The sequence below is a fragment of the Furipterus horrens genome, unplaced genomic scaffold (genome assembly GCF_987537825.1).
Source record: "Furipterus horrens unplaced genomic scaffold, mFurHor1.1.pri manual_scaffold_10, whole genome shotgun sequence".
Classification (NCBI taxonomy): domain Eukaryota; kingdom Metazoa; phylum Chordata; class Mammalia; order Chiroptera; family Furipteridae; genus Furipterus; species Furipterus horrens.
Genome location: NW_028327180.1, coordinates 43,970,715 through 43,977,322, shown reverse-complemented (window position 1 = coordinate 43,977,322; position 6,608 = coordinate 43,970,715). Strand labels below are relative to the sequence as shown.

Sequence of the window (6,608 nt, the reverse complement as noted above, 5' to 3'; positions counted from 1 at the left end):
TCTACAATGGGCATAGATAGTAAGGATATTTTTGGCTTTGTGGCCTTGCAGTCTCTTTCACAACCACTTAACTCTGATATTCAGTATGAAAGGAGCTATAGACAGTTGATCAATGAATAACTGTGTATGTGTTCCAATAAAACAACTTACAAAAGCAGGCAGATGCTGTAGCAGTACACACCTTTTCCACAGCTCAGTGTGTAAAATGTAAGGATATAGAGACTATTGATTTTACTCTAACATTTTTTTACATGTAAGCTCTGTGAAATCAGGAACTGGGATCTGTGTGCAGCACATAGTGAGTAACAAAACTATTTTTTGAGTGAAAAATTAGTAAGTCTTTAAGTATGGAGAGTGAAGAAATCAAGGCATGTAAATAGAGAGATCAAATGCAGGTATTTGACTGAACATTACCTTCCTCTTCTGTGCTGTTACCAAAAAGAAGTATGAGGATGGTTTTCCTGTTATAACTTGAGGAACATTTTTGTAGAAAAACAAGTTGAAGAGCTTAACCCAAGGCAACTGAGGAACTGGGGTCACAGCTCCTCGACTGTCCTGGGAGTGAGCTGAGCATGCTGTGTGGACCAGAAAACCCCAATTCTCTAGCAACTGAATGTCAAACATTTCCTGAATACTCTCCCACAATGCTGCCAGAACAGTTACTTGTAACAGACACAAAAAATATTTTCTGTACTCTACCCAAAGGATGACAGTTCAGTGTTTTCCTCATTTTCCAGGAGGCAGGATCATCTGGTTTAGTTGTTAATTTAATTCCCCTAAGAAGGAAGGGATAAAAATGATACTGTGTTAAAAAGTGCAAGACTTGTACAATGAAAACAAGAAAACATTGTCAAAAGACGTCAAAGAAACTAAAGAAATGGAAAATATTGCATGATCATGGATCAGAGGACTTAATAGAGTTAAGATGGCAGTACCTCCACATTGATCTACAGATTCAACACAACCCTGATCAATATCTCAGTTAAATTTTTCTCAGAAATTAACAAGCACATCTTAAAATTTACATGAGACTTCAAAAGGTCCAGATATCAGAAACAATCTTGAAAAAAAACTAATTTGTAGAGTCAATGCCCTAATTTCAAACTTGCTACAAAGTATAGTAACCAAGATAGATGATAGAAAACTATCCAAAATAAAACCTTGTATTTATGGTGAATTAATTTTCACACAAAGATGTCACTACAATTCACTGATGGAAAAAACAACATTTTCAATAAGTGATAATAGGACACCTGGATATCCATATGTAAAGGAACATGCATCTCACACCATATTAAAGCCTCAAACAATTTTGAAAAATTAATTTCAAATAAGTCATATACCTAAATGTAATGACTAAAATTATAAGTGTTTTGATAGAAAACATGTATAAATCTTATGGGTGTTAAGCAATTCTTCTTTAAATATGATAACCAAAACATAAATAAACAAAATAATAATAAACTGGACTTCACCAATATGAAAAACTTTTGTGTATCAATGGACACTATCAAGTGTGTGAAAAATCAATCAACAGAATGAGAGAAAAAAATTAAAAATCCTATGTCTGACTAGGGATTTGAGTCCAGAACATATGCAGAATTTCACAACTTAACAATAAAGATGAATGACTCAAATGAAAATAGCAAAAGGATTTAAATAGACATTTCCCCAGAGAAGATATACAAAAGTCTAATAACCATGTGAAGTGATGCTCAACATCATTAGACATTAGGGAAACACAAGTCAAAAGCCTAGTGGAAAAGTGCTTTACACACACTAAGGTATGAAAATCTAAATCAGTCCTGGCTGGTGTGGCTCAGTGGATTGAGCGTCGGCCTGCGAGCTGTGTCGCTGGTTCAGTCTTCCAGTCAGGGCACATCAGAGAAGGAAAACTCTGACTCCAAAAAACCTCCGCTGCCTTGCGGCATACCTCTTCAGGGGAAAGGCCAGGGGAGTAAACCCCGACAGAAAATCCGGAGCCGGAGTCCCTAAGGCGGTTTGACGTTGTAGTCAACACCGGCAACTCCTGCGGCGCACCTGAACCCAAGCTGTATCGACTCCGTCTTTCCCTTGGACCCTTCAGCTGCGAAGAGAGGGGGGGTCTGCTGCATGGGCAACAGCAGACCCTCCATATCACCCTGCCCAGGCTCTGTAGCTTCAGCTTCACTGGAGAGGACACTCCAGCATCATCGTAAGATGTCGATTCAACACGGGAGGAGACAGATACCGTGTCACTCCTGAGTCGGACTGCACAGCCATTCTCGGCGGTGCAGATAGACTCTTAAGAAGCTACACCATCGTCTCTCGAGACCGACGGCTGCCGACGACGATTCTGTTTCATTGATCTATGTGCCTATTCTTATGCCAGTACCATACTGTCTTGATTATAGTGGCCTTGTAGTATAGTTTGATATCAGGTAGGGTGATACCACCAACTTTGTTCTTCTTTCTCAAGATTGTTGTGGCTATTCAGGCTCTTTTCTGGTTCCATATAAATTTTTGAAGTATTTGTTCTAGATCTGTGAAATATGCCATTGGCATTTTAATAGGCATTGTGTTGAATCTATAGATTGCTCTGGGTAGTATGGACATTTAAATGATGTTAATTCTCCCAGTATATGAACAGGTAATATCCTTCGATTTATTTGTATTTTCCTCAATTTCTTTTTTCAGTGTTCTGTAGAATTCTGAGTACAGGTCTTTTACCTCCTTGGTTAGACATGTTATTTTTTTGTTGCTGTAGTAAATGGGATTTTTTTCTTAGTTTCTTTTTCTGATAGTTCATTGTTGGTGTACAAAGGATGTGATTATTAGTTCAACTGAGAACTCTAAAAAGACAGCTTAGGTTTGAGATGAAAAAGTCTTCACAATGTGACTTATTAGACTACTTCATATAAGCTGTTAGTAACAATAAAAATGAGTTTTCCCTTCCTTTTAAAAAAGTGTTATCTTTAAATCAAAGTTTACATTCAACACTATTCTGTATTGATTTTGGATGTACAGCATAATGGACAATCATATACTTTACACAGTGACCCTGGGTATTTTAAGTACCCACCTGACACCATACACAGTAATTACAATATTATTGATCATACTCCCCATGCTGTATTCCACATCCCATGACTATTTTGTAACTACCAATTAGCACTTACTAATTTCTTCACCTTTTTTACCCAGCCCTCTAACTCCCTCCCCGTTAAATGATACCACTCACTGGTATGCTTTTTCTGTCAGTAGATAATTTATACTAATTAATAAAAGATGTGCAAAAGACAAACAAATACACTTTTGTTATTTGTTAAATGCTGATTATTCTAAATCTGAATGTATTTGTCTCTTCCCCATGAGTTCCATCAGTGGCGTGGACCCGGAACACCAAAAAGATGTTTCAGAATTTATCTTTCTGGGGCTCTCACAAGAGGTACCACTGCAGCCTTTTCTCTTTGGGCTGTTCCTCTGTATGTACTTAGTGACCTTCATTGAGAACTCTCATTATCTTGGCTAATATCACTGACTGCCACCTCTGTGCCCCCTCGTACTTCTTTCTCTCCAACCTGTCCTTTTCTGATATTTGTTTAACCTCTAGCATCATCCCAAAGATGCTGGTGAACATCCAGACACAGAGCAAAGACATACCTATGCAGGCTGCATCACATAGATGTATTTTTACATGCTTTTTGGAGACTTAGACAACGTCCTCTTGACAGTGATGGCCTATGACTGGCTTGTGGCCATCTGTCACCCCCTGCACTACATGGGCATCATGCTCTGTGGCATCCTGCTTCTGGCATCATGATTATTGAGTGTTCTGGAGTCCTTATTACAGGGCTTAATAATTTTGCAACTGTCTTTTTGCACAGAGATGGAAATCCCTCACTTTTTCTGTGAACTTAATCAGGTGATTCCCCTTGCCTGTTCTGACACTTTCCTCAATGACCTAGTGATGAATTTTGCAGCTGGATTCCTGGATTTTATTTCACTCACTGGTATCCTTTCTCTTACTATAGAATAACCTCTGTTTTGAGAATTTTGTCTACTGGGGGCAAGTATAAAGCATTTTCTACTTGTGAATCTCACATCTCAGCTGTTTCCTTGTTCTATGGTACAGGCCTCAGAGTGTATCTTGGTTCCCCTGCTACCCAAAACTTTAAGGCAAGTGCCATACAATAGCCTCTGTGACATACATTGTGGTCACATTTATGCTGAACCATTTTATCTACGGTCTTAAAAACAAAGACATAAAACAGGGTGTTAAAAAACTCCTCCACTGAGAAACATTATCTACATTCAGTGTCCTGTTTTAGATTAGAGACTTGGTCATTAGTAAGGCCTTAAAGTACTTAAAGAACTAAATCACAATAATTTTGTCAGTTTGTAGAAATATACCTGCATTTATGATTTTTTAATTTAGATGATATATTCTCTTAGGATTTTTTTTTGTGTGTACATTATAAATAACTACTTCTGCCCCTGGCTGGTGTGGCTCAGTGGATTGAGCGTCGACCTGCGAACCAAGTGTTGCTGGTTCGATTCCCAGTCAGGGCACATAACTAGGTTGCACATCAGGTCCCCAGTTGGGGGCGCAAGTGAGAGGCAACCACACAGTGATGTTTCTCTCCCTCTCTTTCTCCTTTCCCCTTTCTCTAAAAATAAACAAACAAACAAACAAGTAAATTATTTAAAATAAAATAAAATAGAATAAAATAAAATAAAATAAAATATTTTAAATAAATAAATAAATACTTCACTGGTACTTATTTTAGAAAAAAGTTGAGATTCCTGATTGTGTTCTATGAGTGTAGAAAATGCACTTAATGCATGATTTTTTGCAGTAAGATATTTAATACAGGAAATTGACACTTATTAAATTACAGGAAAGGTGGAGAAATGAAGGTGTGTTATTGCTCCTGTCAGAGGAAAGCAGCTCCCTCTCAGATCATCTGCTTTAGGAAGGAAATGATTTGCCATGCCAAAGACTGTGTACCAACTGTGAAGATTGGTGCTGTTTTAGAAAAATATCACATGTGGGACTGAAATCAGTATCTAATTAACTCTAGTAATTCACATTCAGTCTTCAAGATCTAATTTTCTTTGACAGAGTTGAAAATATAAGTTCAGTGAAGATCAAAATTACAGTCTGTGAGCCTTCCATTATTTTGTCTCTAATTCATTTAATTCCCCTAGATATGCATTATTCCTTTTCTATTAATGTTTTGATAGGACATTTTCCTTGTCAGTTCCTACTATAATAGCCCTCATTTACAGATCATAAAAGCAATGCAAATATTGTTAATTACCAACTTTGTCTTTTCTAAATATGCATCTCAAAAATAAGAAGAAGAAAAAAGAAAGGAAAGGATGAAGGATGGATGTAAAGGAGAGAGAAATAAAGGATTGATGGAGATATGGAATAAAGAAAGAAAAAGAAATAATGAAAAATAGTATGAAAGAAAAGAAAGAAAAGCTCTTATTTCTAGTATTTGCCAATTTCTGTGATATGAATACTGGATGGCCATTGTTATGCAACCAATGTGACATAAATAAGGAGTGGGAGGAGGTGTGCACAACAGGCCCTCAGAAAACGTCCTGAGCTAGCTCTCTCACAGCACTGTAGGCGAAAGTCACAAGCCCTCTGCCCAGGTGTCCTGTGACCTCAGCTTGCAAGAACTTGCAAGCGAGTCTTGCGGGCGCCCACAGCTGCACGCGGCTCCTGGTGGCTGAGTCACGGAATCCAGGGAACAAAGAGGGCTGAAGACCTAAGCCTCCTTCCCATAGTGATAACATCGAATGGTGCAGACCCTTGGACCCCTACTTGCACACGATTCTTGGGGGCCGGTTTACAAGTCTCTAAGAACAAAGAAGCTTGAAAATTAGTGTTTTCTCTCTCCTAGCGACTATATCAGATGTGGAACAGACCCTTGGACCTTTGTGACTTACTGCTTTGCTCTGTAGCCCTATAGGTTAATCTTTATCCTTCTTAGTGGAATCACGTAAGCCCTTTAGTTCTGTAGCTCTATAGGTTAATGTTTATTCCTTTTAGTGGAAAGAATGTTTGTTACCATGTAAGCCTTTTTAGTTTCTAGTTTTACTTTTAAAAAAATTTTTTTTCTGCAACCCAATGAAAGAAACGGAGGGCTGTGAATAATCGCTGATGGCCAGAGTAAGCCACAGCTGGCCACTCATCCTGCTTGCTGGACTTAATATCAGCATCTCTTTCCACAAATATTCACGCAACACAGCACTGCCATTGAGTAAGGTTAGGAGGAAAATTAGGGCGTAAATCTATGCAGTTTTGTATATGTCCTGACTGTTTTATTTTCCCTCTCTTGTCATTTTCTTTCTGCAACCTTTCCAATGCAATTAAAGCACTGAGCACAGTCCACATTTCTTAAATTCTGATTCCCAGAGACACCATTAATCACATAACTATGCCAAAAATTTTACATTCAATAAGCAGTTCTTTCTAGGTGACTGCAGTTGATACATTATGCAATAGATTTTGCACTGCTAGCTGTGGATCACTAGCCTACTATTTATTATTCAATGTAAACATTAACATTATCCTCAATGTTTCAAGTTGATTTATATTTTGGAAGACATGG

At 37.9% G+C, this 6,608-nt stretch overlaps 1 pseudogene; it reads left to right on the top strand.

The window, feature by feature from the left end:
* The first annotated feature begins 3,349 nt into the window (after positions 1-3,349).
* Positions 3,350-4,277, top strand: LOC149999915 (olfactory receptor 7A17-like; annotated as a pseudogene).
* Positions 4,278-6,608: the final 2,331 nt, after the last annotated feature.